A 17,171-nucleotide genomic window follows, 5' to 3' on the forward strand; every position below is an offset into this window, starting at 1 on the left:
AGTGAAAATCCTTGTTGCTAAGTCTTTGTCTTATCTATTATAGGTTAAGACAATGTTGATACATTGGAGTTTGTTCTAAACTAGCAATTGGGTGGATGATGAGAGTTTAAGACTCATTCCATGAGAAAAAAATGTGGAAAAACTGGCATCCTCCTCTCTAGAAAAGTGAGAGTCCGTAGGCTGAAGTGGTGGCATGACAGCTGCCCTCAGATGGCCAGGAAGGTGTTGGTGACACAGTGACTAGACTTTCTCCAAAGGCTCTGAGCAAGTAGGACAAGAAGGCAGCAGGCTTCTGATGAAAAGCATTTTCTCACAGACTCAATTGTCAAAGGACAGATTAATGTGCCTCAAGGAGTGATAAATGCCCCAGGATGCAAGAAGCTCAATTATATGCTGACCTCCCCACTGTACAGGGATGTTAAAGAAGAAAGCAATCAGTCTTAATTCTTAGGACTGCCTGAATTTTAAGCATCTAAGCTCTATCTCTAACTTACTGACTTGCAATGAAAGTTGGGAACCTACTAAACACCAAGCACTCTACAACATTATTTCACTTCATTCACAGACACTTTAATAAAGAATGAGGCACAAGAAGGAAACCTAACTTATTTCAATGAACACAGCTAGTAACTCTTGAGAACTTAAACCTATATATTTCTGGTGCCAAAGCCCATGCAGTTTGGACCAGTGATTAAAAGCATGGATTTTAGAGGAGAACAGACTCAGGTCAACAGTTATCCTTCACTTGTTGGCTGGGTGACCTTAAGCGAGTGATTCAGCCTCTCTGAATCACAGTGTCTCATTGGTGGCTGCAGGATAATAACACTCACTTCTGAGTATGGCGATGAAGGTTGAAGGAGTTGACTTATGTAAAATGCTCATTAGCGTGCCTAGCACAAATGAAGCACTCAATAAATGTTAGGCAACATTAGCTAGTTGGCATGTGCTGAGAGGTTTAGGAGAAGAAAATTAAGCGTTGCGTACTTTGTTCCATAACGCGTTCATCCTTCTCTAAAATGAGTTCATCTGTGTTTATCCATGAAGTTTTTAAGTGCCCTGACTTCCACAGCAAAAATCTTAAACATTGACTTATGCCATTCATTTGTTCATGGCTGGGCACTGGGCTAGGTGCCATGACTATGAAATGAATGAGCAAGACAATTATAGCGTCTACCCTCATGGAGCTTCCAGCTTCCTGGAGAAGACAGATTTTAACACATGACCATGATCAAGGATGAGAAGGGTACTACAGGCAAAAAGAGGGATGCTATGGAAGCAATTTGCAGGGCTCCTCACTTTGTCAAGGGGAGTTCAAGCAGGCTCCATAAGTGAGTGATATCTAAGCTGGGCCCTACAGGAAGAAGAGGTAGAACAAAGAACAAGGTGCTGGGTGAGCAGAATTACTTAAGGATCAAGCACAAGGGGGTGAGAGGTCATGGAGCAACTCTGGAAAGATCATCAGGAGCCCCTTTTACAGCAAGTACACTTTACTGTGAGGAGAATGTGGACTCATGGTGCAGAGGCTTAAGCAAAGAAGTAATATGAAGAGACAAGCATTTAGAGAGCTCACATGGGTGTAAGAATGGATGAAGGGAGCAAGCCCGGAAGCAGAGGCTTCTGGAAAATAGTAGTGGCCCCAAAAAGAGAGTGGCAATGGGACCCAGAAAGTGGTCAGATTGGGGAAACCATTAGGAGCAGTGTCGGCCAAGCACATTCATTCTGGATGTAAACCTAGAGCATCTGCGTGAACAGAGTTTTCTGTCTGGGTTTCGTGTGGGGCTTAACGTGGTAGCTTGCACTAGGATTTTAAAAAACCAAAGAAAGAAAGATTTTGGTGTCAGACTTTTTCAACTCTTCTTTGGTTCCACATGTTTAAATACGAGGAATTAAGACGATTCCTTCATAAGCAAAGCAGAATGATTTCTAGGCTCTGATCCCAAAGTTGTGCTTCTACAGATCTCCAGCCTCAAGTCAGTTCAGGGGATGGAGAGGATGCGGGAGCTGGAAGAATCAGGAAAACCAGTTCTTAATAATAATAGGTCGCCTCTGTATAATAACAGCTCTGGCTTACAGAGTACTTTCACAGACATTATCTCATTTGTTTCTCACAGTAAATTGAACTGTGGGGAGGTAGGTGGGGGAAATAGGGCAATTATCAATAGCCCCACCCTTCCAAATATGAACACTTGTGGCTCAGAGAGAATAAGTGATTTGCCCAAGATTATAAAACTGGTGAGTAGTGGGGCTGGGAATGAGAGTTTTATGACTCTCAGTTCAGTGTATCAGCTCTATGTGTTATAGCTGTTTTGGTGGAGGTACAAAACAGGACAGTTTTGAATGGATTGAGCAAAGGATACTCATAAAAAGAGTGTGCACACTCAATGCATGCCCAGTCTGGGGCAGGCTGGATGTACCAGAGGCAGGAAACCACTAGCACTTGTCTGAACCCAAGGAGATTACATTAGGTGAGGAATGGAGTGAGGAAGGAAGAGTAGGCACTCCACACAAGAATCTGGGGGCCTCCGGTCGGTGAGTCCTTCAGCCGAGTCTGAAGGCCCATCCAAAAGTCAGGAAGCAAAAACAAATTCCACAGCTTCACCAACTCTGAGCAGGAGCATTCAGGTAAAGGGACCTTACTCTGGTGCCTGTTCACGTCACCAAAGAGTTGATAAGAGAAAAGACCTGAGACTGTGTTTGGACAATTCAGTAAAATCCTCAAAGCAGAAACCTGGCCCATATGGCCCTGCTAGCACCAGGGTCTGGCAGCTGCCCAGGAGGTTGTGAAAGGGTTTAGTTTCAAGAGCAGTTGAGCTACGCCCTCCAGCCCTGGAGAACCACAGAAAGTAATTTTGCAGGAATGATCCACAATGGCCAATCAGAAAGAAGGAAGGAGAAAACTATTCCCAGAATCCTGCTGGAGACCTCTATCGAAATGGCCCTGCCATCTACATCTTGAAGGGTGAGAACGTGGGCACACAGACTCAAACCAAAGGCACTCTTGGTCCTTACTGCACATCACCGTACCCCAAATTTTCTGCAAAGTCCTTTATGTTTAACACCAATCCATTCTCACAACAATCCTACATTATGTTGAGGAAACTGAGACCCAGAGTAGATGTGGTCTCTGCTCAGGGTCCCATAGCAAGTGAACTACAGAGCTGGGATTTCCCAGGAGGTCTGGTAGCTCAGAGTCCACATTCTTTCCACTCCTCACAAAGTCTTGTGAGTTTATGTGCTTGAAATAACATCGGACGGAGAGAAGAGGAAGGGAGCATGGAGAACAGTGGAAATTGTGTCTTAAGCCACCACCCTGACTCACTCCCTTAATTAAGCAGGGAATGGCAGCTGAGGTGTCTGCCTTGAAAGAGTGGGGGTTTCTAGAATACCAGTGCTTATGAAGGGGAATCCAGACTGCCAGTGACTGAGGCATGATTCAGCATGGCGACTTCCAAATCAAAGAGGAAGCCTAAACCAACAGCAGCTCCAGATACAAGAACAGTGCCCATGCTATCTGACATTTCCCAGACCCACCGTGACTTCCTGCTTCCATCTCCGGCCTCGTTTCAAACTAAGATGCAAACGGCTGCAGTCTTGTTCTAGGATGCCCTTATCAGGAGCCCCACGTGACCTTTGGACTTTGCTCCTGAATTGGTCCCCATTGGGAATGTTCTTGCTCTTCTCTGCCTCCCTGACTCTGAGTCATATTTCAAAGATGACCCCCTCGATTCCCTTTTGTTCGACCAGATTTGTTTACCCTACTCTGTTTACTCATGGATTCATCCTATCATTCATTTAGCCAATATGTGCTAAGCACCTTCTGTTCTTGGGTTCTGTGGAGATGTTGGGATGCAGTGTTTAAAAGAAAGCTCATCTCAATCAAGTAAGTGTTTATGATGCTCACTTTGTGTGTCCATCCTGGTTCTAGTCCCCATGAAGAAGGCAGAGGAGCATTGTCCAGAGGAGACTTGACCTGCAGCTACTCATCCCCTGTCCTCATTGCCACAGAAGAGTAAGAAATACATGGCAATAGAGGGTAATAAGAGTAACAATAAGAGCTTGGAAGATGCTTCCCTGTTATAGAAATGTTTAACTTCTCCGGTCGATCGAGGGGTAAGAAGGCTTCCAAAAGCAGGTTGCAATCTATATGTGTTTGGAATGATGAGTGAGATGAATGAACAGCTGGAATCAAGAAACCTGGGTTCTGGTGCATACTCCACCTCTGTCTGTGAAAGCTTGGAGCAAGTTATCTCATCTCTTTGGATCTCATGAGGGGGCTGGAGTGTCACAACGACCAAGGTCTCTCTTGCCTGAGCTCTGATCTTCATATTGAGTGACTTCATATTAACTTCATATTGCTCATCTCACATCTCCAGGCTTCCATTTCCTTGTCTGTAAAATTAAGATGCTAATAACCAAACCTTGAGACTCTAGAAGATTTCACAGGAGAATATACAGAAATACAAACATGCTGAGCCCTGGGAAGGGATGAGTAGGTGCAGGTCAGTTCTCTCCTGGACGATGCTCCTCTGCCTTCGTCGTGGAGACTGGAACAAGGATGGACACACCAGATGAGTATCATCAACATGTGCTGCATTGAGTTGAGCTTTCTTTCTCACACACACAACACACACTCAGAGACATACAGTTATTATCATCTCACCTCAGAATACTCTCCTCCTTCATTTCCATCAAAGCACTGAACTCCTCTGTATAAACCCCGCTCCACCAGCAGCCCCAGCAGCATTGCTCCCAGGCCCTTCACTTGCTCTCCTTTGTGGGTTCTTACATTGCATACATGCCGAGCACAAGGCTTTGGGGGAAGGCAGAGTCGAGAACTAAATTCTTCCTAACCGTATGATTTAAACTCACTGGGCCTCGGTTTTCTCACCCATAAGGTAGTAGAAACAATATATCTATGTTATGGGATTCTTTTGAGAATTAAGTAAGACAATCCATAAAAAGTGTGTGGCAGAGTGCCTGCACATGGTAAGTGCCTGATACACGTTAGTTGCTGCTATTCCTACTCTGTCAGTCACTCGCAGTGTGAGTTTGACCAAGTGACTTCACCTCTCCATGCTTCTATCTTTTAGGATTACTATGAGGATTGGGTAAATTAAAGTATATAAAACAGTGCCTGGCATACATAAGCACTACAGTGTGAGCTATCATTGTCATTATTTTTATTACTACTTTTTGCACACAACTTACTTTTATAATCCTATTGTTTCAAGAAGACTTTTTTAGCTCATTGATTTTAAAACAATGGCTGCAAATTCTTAAACTCTCTTCCCATGGAGAAGTGGAGTCTATATTCTCTCTCCTTGACTCTGGGCAGGTTTAGGATAGCTTTGACTAGTAGCGTAGAATATAAAAGACACTGTGCGACTTTTAAAGCTAGGTGATAAAAGGTCATGTTCTTCTGTCCTGTTTACTGGAACACTTCATCTTGGAGCTCTAAACAGACATGTGGGAAGTATGACCATCTTGAAGCCACCATGCTTGAAGCAAGCATTTGATGGTTTCCCCCCGGCCCCATCAAATGCCCAAGTCACATCTAAGGGCCATCTGTAGGTACCTGGTAGCCCATTCCAGTTGATTTCTGGCTTCCAGTTAATCTAGTAGAGAAATTCCACCCCTCAGTTATTTGAACAATCCCCAGCCATTCAAGTCTTCCTAGCTGAGGCCCCAGATAGCATGCGGCACAGACAGGCTATTCTTGCTGTGCTTTGTCCAAATCCATGGAATCCTGAAGAATCTGTGAGCATAATATATGGGTGTTGTTTTATACCACAAAGGTTGGGGTAGTTTATTTTATAGCAACAAATAGCAGGAATTAACTTGTTTGATAAGCCTGTCATCTATCAGAGACTTCACCAAGATTTATAGAGACCAGTTTGATATCTGTCCATGTTCCAGCTTCCTCAAAGGCTTTCCCTCAGCATCTCTCTTACACTCTCTAGGAGTCTCAGTCCCACCCCTCACTATTTCATCTCTTCATGTGTATGGGCATCCCAATGGGCTCCATGCCCGTTTGCAAAATTTTCCTCTTTATTCAATGAATTCTCAGGTCAGATCATGTTTTCTATTTTATAGATACTAAAGAAGAGGCTAAGAAAAATTAACTGACTTGTCCAATGTCATCCAGGTGTTTTGTAGGATGCCTGACTCCCATTCCAGTGCTTTTTCTACTACAATCTGTCACAATCACAGGGATAAAAATTGTCAAACCTCTATTTTCTGGGTCTGAAGCGGGGGAAAAAAATCATCCTGGAGCCAGAGGGATTACCAACTCCTTGAAAAACTCTAAGCTTCATTTCTTTATAAGCCCTACAGAACTGTCACCCAGCCTGCCTCTGCAGAAACAACCTCTTAGTGGCTTAATCAGAATGACAGTCAAGCATTTGCTTCAGAGTAAAATGCTGCAATTACTCTTAGGTAATAGGTGCATAGGTGCTTATGTGTGTGTATACAGCACTTTAGCTAATATTGCCAGTCACCACAGCACCTAGAAATCCTGAGTCCTGCCCAGCCATCCACTGCCCCCTCATTCTTTCCCATTCCCCAGGGCCAAAACACAATGAAGATTTGAAATTGTGTACTAGTGAAACAGCACTTCAAACACACACACACACACACACACACACACACACACACACACACACACACAATTTCTTCAAAGCCCTGATTTGTAACAGTGCCAATTTCCAGGGCATAAACACTTTCACCACGTTCATTTCATGTTAGCAACATGAGGAGCTGGGAAGATGTGAGCATAATTGGTTCTTATGAGCCAATGAGTCAGTTTCAGTGCACCAATGAGCCTCACTTCTCACTCTGTTGAAACATAACCACAGAGTCAAGCTGCCACACTGGTTTTGTCTCTTTACTAGTTTGCCGTCTGCAAATTCTCCCTGAAGACCAGTGTTCAGGGAAAAATTTATTCTCAGTACATTGAAGGAGCCATTTTCTGCTAGAACACAACTCGTACAAGATTAGAACATTTGTCTGGTGTAGTTATTGCTTGTTTATTCGTGCACTATTTTTATGAGACTTAATGCTGTTGATAATTCAAAAAATAACTCTTGCATCAACAGAATTTGATACTCTGCATTTTGGCTTGGAAGCCTAGCATCTACTCAGCCTTTGAGCCCCTAAGACATAGTTTTACCCGAGAACCCAATGTAAAGAAATGTAGAATGATAAAATCCTTAGAAAAGTACCGACAATAACTCAATATATACTGTGCACCAGACATTGTTCTAGACACTCATGGCAATACAACTATGATTAAAATAAAGTCTCTTGCAGAATGAACTTTGATTCAAGTGGAGGAGACAGGTGATAAACAACTCAACGGGAAAATGAACAAGATGAACACATATAGTGTCAAATGCTGAAAAAAAATATAAAAGGGTGAGGTGATAGAAAAAGTGTGGTATGACTTTAGATTAGGTAGTCAAGGACAGTCCCTGAAAAGGCAACATCTGAGCTGAGACTTGAATGGCAAGGAGGAGCCAGCCTTGCCAAGAGCAAGGGGAGGAAAGAGCTTGGTATGTTGGATGAAGGGAAAGGAGACCTCCGTGGCTGGAGAGGTCAGAAAGTCAGAGAGTGCTCAGCGTTATGAGAAATAGAAAGATGTTGGGATGTCATTCCAAATATGATATGTTGACAATTGGAGGGTTTAACTCAAGAAGTATATAATGTGTACTTATGTCTGGCTGTGTACTTAATGTACTTAATGTACTTAAGTCTGGCTGCTGTAGAGAAAAGAATGAGTGGAGGTGTGAGATGATGGAGAATGAATTGATTGAAATAGAATGACAGTGATACATATGGGAAGAAGAGAGTGGAGTAGAGTATATATTGGAGGTAAGGGTAGGAGGACCTGATATTGCCTGCGCATGGTGTGTTGACCACTCTGGTTCACTCTCTTCTTGCTCCAGGTACAATGGGAACATTCCACAAATGTCTTTAATACACAGTGAGTGAGCACCTAATGCATGAATGCATCAAGCTAGGGCTAGGAACTCTGCAGTTAAAGTGGCAGGGCCACTAGCTTATTGGGGAGACAGGCACCTAAACAAATGACTTTAATATAAGGTGGTAAGTATCACAACAAGGCTATGTCTAAATCACCATGGGATATGGCAATGGACTGTTATCAGCAGGAGTGCCAAGAAGGACATCAAAAAGGCAGTAGCGTTTGAGCTGGATATGGAGCGACAAGCATAGGGTTTTTATGAGGATAAAGAGCCAAACAATGCAGGGAGCTGCTTTCAGTGACAATAGTGCTGGTAACAGGATGCTAGGCCCAGAAGAATAACACAAGTTGGAGGAAGCTGATGGGAAGATAAAGAAGAAAATCCACTGCACTGGTCTTTGAGAAGGCAATCTGAAAATATAGTAAGCTGAGTAACTTTGATTGAGGAAATGGCTAGGACCATTCTAGGCCTCCTGGGACCTCAGCTGTGTAGTAGTCACCATTGAAAGACACTTTAATTCATTTCTTCCTTTTGGTATTAATAACTGTTTTCTCTTCTCCTCACCATGAATCAGCCACCAACATACCATATGTGAACACCATCTCTGGGTCCTACTTTCTGGGTGTCCCCCGGGGCATCTTAGGCCTTGCTGGTGTATGTGGCTGGTAATACTGCCATAATAATTACAACTACTTATTGAATGCCTGCTCTCTGATCAGGCTCTGTGACATTCTCCCACTGATCCTCACAACACCTCTGTAAGACAGGAATTATAATTCCCAATTTACTGACAGTAATTGCTGTCATGAAGTGAATGCTTAGCATGTGCCCAGCACTATACCAGGTATCTTCTAAGTATAAACATATTTCATTCATGCAACAGTGTGATGAGTAGGCATTTTGTTAGCTCTATTTTACAAATAAGAATACCAAGATACAGGCCAGGTGCGGTGGCTCACGCCTGTAATCCCCACACTTTGGGAGGCCAAGGGGGACAGATCACCTGAGGTCAGGAGTTCAAGACCAGCCTGACCAACATGGCGAAACCCTGTCTCTACTAAAAAATACAAAAATTAGCTGGGCTTGGTGGTAAGTGCTTGTAAACCCAGCTACTCCGGAGGCTGAGACAGGGAGAATCGCTTGAACCCCAGGAGACAGACGTTGCAGTGAGCCGAGATCGCGCCACTGCATTCCAGCCTGGGTGACAGAGTGAGACTCCGTCTCAAAAAAATAATAATACCAAGATACAGAGAGGGGTCAAGTAACCTCCTAAGTTTAGCAATTGGGGAGCTGGAATTCAAACCCGGGTCTACCTTACTCCAAAGTTCATCTATAACATGTTAGTTTGACATGTTAGATGGACAAGACCCAAAAGTGACCTAAAGTCAGAGTTTGGGATAACCACATAGCTGCTTTGCCTTTGTCATATACTGAAGCGCAGGGCTGATTTGGGGACTGCTGTCTCTCTGGACTCTGGTTTTGTTACTTTGCCCTGATGCGGCTTCGATGCCATGTCACTAAAGGGCCTCATTCTTCCTCTGTGGCAGGCTGCTAATTCCACATGAAAGGTGGGAAACAGGTGTGCCTCACATTCCTACTTCCACTGCTCATCTGGACACAGGGTTATACTCCACTTGCTCCTTTCCTCACACCTCTGAGTTCAGAAATGCCACATGGCAATGTCAAATGCACATGACAGTGATGGTTCCCCCCCCATCAAATGCGAGTAAGAGTCACTGCAACCAATAGCTTAGAAAAAAGTAAATTTTCAAACTGATATTAGAGAAATCCATAATCTGACAGACTCTGTGAACAGGTTACTGAAATCTGTTTCCTCTTCTTCCCAGGCAAGAGATTGACTACATTTCCCAGTCTTCCTTGTAGTTAGGTGTGGTCACGTGGCTGGGCTCTAGCCAGTGGGAACGGAGCAGGTAAGATAAGCACCACCTCCTGGACTGGCCCTTATAAACCTCCCTTGGGTGACCTCCTTCATGTTCTATTCCTTCTAGGTCACTGAAATAGTTATCAGGGTGGTCTCTGGAGCCGCCTTTGGGAGGTAGGCATCATCAGCACCATCAGTTAGGGTCTCTGACTGACCACCATGAGCAGATTGCTCAGCTCTTAGTCCACAGACACAGAACCACCCTAACACCTACTCAAATCCTTATACTTCTAAAACTAGATTGTAATTACTTGTCCATGAATTTTTGTAGCCAATGGACTATGAGCTCACTGAATATAGTCATTATTCGTGTTTAGATCTTCATAGCCTAATACGACGTCTGGGAAAAAAAGTGGTACCCAGTACAGCTTTACTTAATCATCAGTGTTAGCTGTCTCTGTTAAATTCATGAGCCACTTCTTGTTTTTTTTTTTTTGTTGTTGTTGTGGTTGTTGTTATTGTTTGTTTGTTTATTTGTTCGTTTTCATAAACCAGATTGGGCAAGAATTACCATACCCACAGGTGGATGCTTACATTTCATCCTAAGAGTATAATTATAGTATAAGCTTTGAACTCTCATTACATACAAAGGGCTCTAAAATTTGTGAGTCATGGATACCCATGGAGTCATATCCACTGAGAGCCTGAGAGATTTGAAAACCCTGGAAGTAGAGGAAACTTCTACTTCTGGCCAAGTTAGAGTAACAGGGATGAGATCTGCCTTCTCACTTAACAAAAAAAGAAAAAAAAAGGACCAAATATGAACAATAGTTTGGAAAACACTTGACATCAGGCAACAAAGGACAATAACACATACCTGAGGCATGCTACGGAAATATAAAGAATATTGAATGGAGAGGCAAAGGCTGGGGTTCTAGCTCAGGTGGGTCCTATGATTGCACCAGATGACCACTTTGAGAAGTTTTCCAGGTCTCAACACAGGGAGGGGGATCTAGGCAGAGCCCAGCAGGCAGGCTGAGTTGGGGAGATGAAGGTGAGTCCAAGTAGAACAATGTAGTTGGAGCTCACAGAACCCAGAACCAAACAGAAAAGAGCTGCACAAAGAACTGCAGAAGTCTGCACTACATACCTATTAGAAGAGCTAATGTGGGAAAGACTGACCGACCATATTCAGCATTGGCAAGGGTGTGGAGGAACTACAACTCTCCTACACTGTGAGTGGAAATGTAAAATGGTACAACCACTTTGGAAAACAGCTTGGCAGCTTCTTAAATAGTTACACATCCACCTACCACATGATCCAGCCACTCTACTTTTGGGTGTTTTCACAAATGAATGCATATGTCCAACAAAAATGTATACAAGAAGGCTCATAGCAACTTTGTTTGAAATAACCAAGAACTGGGAACAATCCATATGTCCATCAACAAACAAATGGATCTACAAATCATGGTACATACATACAATGGAATACCACATAGTAACAAAAAGGAATGAATGATTGGTATATGCTACAACATGGATGCATTGCAAAATAATTATGCAGAATGAACGAAGCCACATGCTAAAGAGTATATGATGGCTAATTCTTTGTATACAAAATTCTAGGAAGTGACAATTAATATCACTAATATCACAATGATAGAAAGCAGATCGTGGGCCGGGCGCGGTGGCTCAAGCCTATAATCCCAGCACTTTGGGAGGCCGAGACGGGCGGATCACGAGGTCGGGAGATCGAGACCATCCTGGCTAACACGGTGAAACCCCGTCTCTACTAAAAAAATACAAAAAACTAGCCGGGCGACGTGGCGGGCGCCTGTAGTCCCAGCTACTCGGGAGGCTGAGGCAGGAGAATGGCGTAAACCCGGGAGGCAGAGCTTGCAGTGAGCTGAGATCCGGCCACTGCACTCTAGCCTGGGCAGCAGAGTGAGACTCCGTCTCAAAAAAAAAAAAAAAAAAGAAAGCAGATCGTTGGTGCCTTGGGGATGGGGGGGACAGGAGGGTTAACAGGGACAGCCTGAAAGAAGGGATTATAAAGGGTCACAATAAAATTCTGGGGGTGATTGGCATGTTCATTACCTTAATTTCATGTGTGTAGATATATGTCAGAACTTACCAAACTACACACTTTAAATATAAGTATATAATATACACACTTAAATGAAGTGTTTGTTTTAAGAAAACCCTGGGATTAAAGGACATAGAGATATAGGTGTCAATTGTAATAAAAGCATCTTTTTTTTTTTTCAAGACACGATCTCGCACTGTCATGCAGACTAGAGTGCAGTGACATGATCTTGGCTCACTACAACCTCTGCCTCCTGGGTTCAAGTGATTCTCCTGCCTCAGCCTCCCCAGTAGCTGGGATTACACATGCATGCCACCATCCCCAGGTAATTTTTTGGATTTTTACTAGAGACGGGGTTTCACCATGTTGGCCAGGCTGGTCTTGACCTCCAGACCTCAAGTGATCCACCTGTCTCAGCCTCCCAAAATGCTGGGATTACAGATGTGAACCACTGCTCCTGGCCTCTAATGAAAACTTCTTAGTCTTGTGCAAAATGGGCTCCTGTACTATCCCAGAAACAGGCACATTGAGGCATCTGCTGGAGCTTCCCCAGAGGTGACTAGTGGGGAAAAAAGAGTATCAGTTGACATTGGTTGAGGAAGAAAGAGACCTGGGTTCTAGCTCAGACTGTTCTTTTACACACCGTGTAACTTCACATGGAGCTGTCCCAAAACTTGGTTGGGAAGGAACCAAGCTCTTATTTTTAAAAAGCAGGAGGAAATAATGGAGAGCATGAGTTTGCAAACCAGACACACCTGGATTTGTTTATCTACCTCGTCACTGAAGAGCAATACCCACAGACGAGTGCAGGAAGCCCAAGTATATGGTGATGAATTTTTACACACTGAAGCTCTCTCCTGAGCTGCCCACATCCAGATCAAGAATCAGGACATTATCAGGCCCCCAGGACCACCCCCTCATGCTCCATTTCAATCACTGCACACATCAAGCAAACCTCAATTCTGATTCAACCTCCACCACTCATCGGCCATGTGACTTTCAGCACATTTTCTCTTTCATAAAGTAGAGTTCATAATGTCAATTTGACAGATTTTATTTTTTGAAGAATAAAATGAAATCGCAGGTTTAAATCACCTACCACAACGTCTAACATGTCAGAGGGTTTTATACACAGGAGTTTCCTTCCCAAGGAGAAGCCTGGAAGGGCCAGACTCCAAGGGGCAGGAGACAATAGAGGACTCAGAGAATCCTAAGGTGCATCAGGGGCGTACCTGTGGGTGAGTCACTTTGCCATTCTGGGTTCCAACTCCAATCCCATGAAACGAAGGCCCCATAAACACTGGATTCAATATGGTACTCCTTCAGGACACCCTGCCAGGGATACAAGGATGAATAAGACATGGTTCTCACACTTTGAGAGTTTGGAAGTCAGAGCTCTCTAGTTCTGATCAGCTGTGAGTTTGAACTTCAGTTTCTGTCCAATTGTGTAAATATATGTAAGTGTACAAATGCGGAGATCAGTGACATCTTTGAGGATGGTTCATCACAAGTACCAAAAGCTTTTATTTATTTTTATTTTATTTTATTTTATTTTATTTTGAGATGGAATCTAGCTCTGTCACCCAGGCTGGAGTGCAGTGGTGCAATCTCGGCTCACTGCAACCTCTGCCTCCTGAGTTCAAGCGATTCTCCTGCCTCAGCCTCCTGAGTAGCTGGGATTATAGGTGCCCACCACCATGTCCAACTAATTTTTGTATTTTTAGTAGAGACAGGGTTTCACTTTGTTGGCCTGGCTGGTCTTGAACTCCTGACCTCATGATCTGTCCTCTTCAGCCTCTCAAAGTGCTGGGATTACAAGCATGAGCCACCGCACCCAGCACAGAAAGATTTTACAACCAGCATCTCGCCTCGCACTCCCAAATCAGAAACTCTAGACTTAGACCCCAGAAATGAGTATGTGTTGCTAATCCCCCAGGTGATTCAGATGCAAGCGGTCTACACAGAGCACATGGGAACCACAGTGAAGGAGCCAGGATGATGGAAGTTGTACCGAGCCCAGGACCTACGTTGCCAAGTTAATCATTACTAATAAATCTCTAAGGCCAATTTGCATCCTCTTCATGTGCCTCTTTTCCCTAAGACATACCAAAAACATATTCTCCTTAATTAAGAATATCCAGTTACTTGAGTTCCAAACAAGTCATTTCTTCTTTCAAACCAGGATCTAAGTTGCGCATCCCTACTGAACATCAGCTATCAGAAATGATTTGCCTGTTTTTCAGCAGCAACTGCTCATGACATGACAAGCCTGTCCTGGGGCCTCCTCTGAATAAACAGCCCACAGCACTGAGAACAAACTGTTCTGTCAACCAGCAGGCTGCTAGCACGGACAACTCTGTACACCTGTTGTCACAAGTGCTAATGATAAGTGACACTAATCACTGAGGATGTCTGAAACAGCCTTCCCAAAAGAATGGACAGTTGAATCCAATTTCTAGCCTTGGATTATACGAAATAAAGAATGATAATTGATAATTATAATAATAACAATAGCCAGCATTCACAAGGCATGGATCATATGCTCAGATACTTCTGGGCACTTTTAGTGTGTTATTTCACTTACTCCCTGGTATAGAATGGATTATTGATTTCAGTTCTTCATCTTTCATTTTTCCCTTTTTTACATTCTTTGCCATGTGACTTATAGTTGTCCCTAAAGGTGGGGTGTATTTCCCCACTTCTTCCCCTCAGGCAAACCTAGTCTACATCAGCTAACCACAGATGTTTCAGTAAGAATACATGGTGCAAATTAGTGGATAGGAAGTCACTTACGTGGTGACTTGTTATATAACGACGACTGACCAACTCCATCTCCCAGAACAGTGATTAGCAAACCAAGGTCTGGGCCTAGGTTCTGTTTTTGTAAAAAAAAAATTTTATTGGAACAAAAAAAGTCCACGTATTTACATGTCATCTATGGCGGCTTTCCTGCTGTAACAGCAGACTTGAGTAGTTGTCACAAAGACAGTATGATTTACAAAGCATAAATATTTACTATCTGGCACTCTACAGAAAAATAATTGCTGGTTCCTGCCCTAGCACAACTTTTCTCAAATATTAGCCTGCATCAGAATCACCTGGAGGACTTATTAAAACGATGTAGCTGAGCCCTAGACCCAGAATTCTGTTGGGTAGGTCTGGAGTGGGACTCAAGAATTGCACTTCTAACAAATTTCCAGGTAGATGCCAATGCACTGGTCTAAGGACCACACTTTAAGAACCACTGCCCTACAACAGTGGTTCTCAACTCTGGCTATATATTAGAACCACCTGGAGAGCTCTAGCATTGAGCCCTGGGGTATATCAGTAATTGCTGAAAAGCTGGCCGGGCGCAGTGGTTCACGCCTGTAATCCCAGCACTTTGGAAGGACAAGACAGAGAGATCACGAGGTCAGGAGATCGAGACATCCTGGCCAACATGGTGAAACCCCATCTCTACTAAAAATACAAAAAATTAGCCAGGTGTGGTGGCACATGCATGTAGTCCCAGCTACTCAGGAGGCTGAGGCAGGAGAATCGCTTGAACCCAGGAGGTGGAGGTTGCAGTGAGCCAAGATCGTGCCACTCCACCCCAGCCTGGTGACAGAGTGAGACTCCATCTCAAAAAAAAAAAAAAAAAAACAACTTCCTGGGATTTTCAGATTTAGAACACTACTCAGGAACAACCCTTTTAGTCACTGAATTATTGGCTGAGCAGCTACCATGAACAAGCAACTGTCTTGAAAACCGTTTTGAGGACACAGCCCTGAACCTGAAGGAACTCCTAGTTTGAGGAAAGACACACAGGTAAATAGCAAAAATAGCTCACCTCCTGCATGCTGGAGATGAGCATTCAGTGAGAGGGATATCCTAGGGATGAGCTGTCAGGCAAGAAGGGTAGGAGGAGGTTACCTGGGGGAGGTGACACCTGAAGCAAATTTTGAAGATGGAAATGCAATACACATTTCACCAATAAGGAATGTGGACTCAAAGTTTTAGGTCGCTTGGCTAGGATCACATTCTAGTATGTGGAAGGTCAGGATAAGGATCCAAAGCCAGCTCTTGGAATATTTCCTTCCCACCCTGAAGCCTGTTTATGTTTGCCCTTCTGCATGACAGGTTAGTTGGGGGGTTCTGTTCCAGACTCCAGTCTCAAAATGAATGTAATGACATCTACAAAATAAGTACCTTCTAAAATTGTTGTTATTAAATGATGGATGTAATTGAGTCACGGTTTGATTCAGAAGGCACATCAGGGTCTTCAGGTGTCTCAAGGCCATCCATTCAAGCAGCAGTCATCCAAATATTCTAAGTATGTCAGAATCCTCACTAGGTACTTCAGAATCTTCATTTCTGGTTGAAAATTGTTTTGTACATTACAGAGAAACAAGATATCATTTGCCTCTGGATGGAAGTATACACCACCACCTGATGTCGTATGCTTGCCTGAAAATCAAACTTAAATTCAATCAAGGATCTAAGTACCATTTACCAGAAAAACAGTGAACCACAGAGGCGCAATCTGAGAAATCCAGACAGAATGAATAACTCAGAGCAGAACAAACAACTCAGCTTCTTCAATAAATTTAAATTGTGAGGAAAAGGTTGTTATGAGCTAAATTGTGTCCCCTCTTTAAAATTAAGATGTTGAAGCCATAACCCCCAGTACTTCAGCATGTGACTGTTTTTGGAGATAAGGCCTTTAAAGAAGTAACTACGTAAAAATGAGGTCGTGTGAGTGGGCTCTAATCCCGTATGACTGGTGTCCTTATAAGAAGAGGAGATTAGGGTCAGGCGCAGTGGCTGATGCCCGTAATCCCAGCACTTTGGGAGGTTGAGGCAGGTGGGTCATTAGATCAGGAGTTTGAGACAAGCCTGGCCAGCATGGTGAAACCCCATTTCTACTAAAAAAAAATTTAAAAAAAAAAATAGCCAGGCATGATGGCGTGCACCTGTAGTCCCAGCTACTTGGGAGGCTGAGGCAGAATTGCTTGAAACCAGCAGGCGGAGGTTGCAGTGAGCGGAGATCGCACCACTGCACTCCAGCCTGGGTGACAAAGCCAGGCTCTGTCTCAAAAAAAAAAGAAGAAGAAGAAGAAGAAGAAGGAGAAGGAGAAGGAGAAGGAGAAGGAGAAGGAGGAGGAGGAGGAGGAGGAGGAGGAGGAGGAGGAGGAGGAGGAAGAGGAGGAGGAGGAGGAGAAGAAGAAGAAGAAGAGGA

At 43.7% G+C, this 17,171-nt stretch overlaps 1 long non-coding RNA gene across 1 annotated transcript in view; it reads right to left on the reverse strand.

Annotated features, from left to right (window-relative positions):
* The window catches only part of LOC139355749 (uncharacterized), a 38,169-nt gene extending 21,263 nt beyond the window's left edge, over positions 1-16,906 (reverse strand). Inside the window, exons 1-2 of the long non-coding RNA XR_011606741.1 lie at positions 16,142-16,906; positions 13,186-13,285 (exon numbers count right to left, since the gene is read on the reverse strand). This is a non-coding gene — a long non-coding RNA (uncharacterized lncRNA). The remainder of the gene's footprint in view (positions 1-13,185; positions 13,286-16,141) is intronic.
* Positions 16,907-17,171: the final 265 nt, after the last annotated feature.

This window comes from Macaca nemestrina, chromosome 8 (assembly GCF_043159975.1).
Source record: "Macaca nemestrina isolate mMacNem1 chromosome 8, mMacNem.hap1, whole genome shotgun sequence".
NCBI classification, from domain to species: domain Eukaryota; kingdom Metazoa; phylum Chordata; class Mammalia; order Primates; family Cercopithecidae; genus Macaca; species Macaca nemestrina.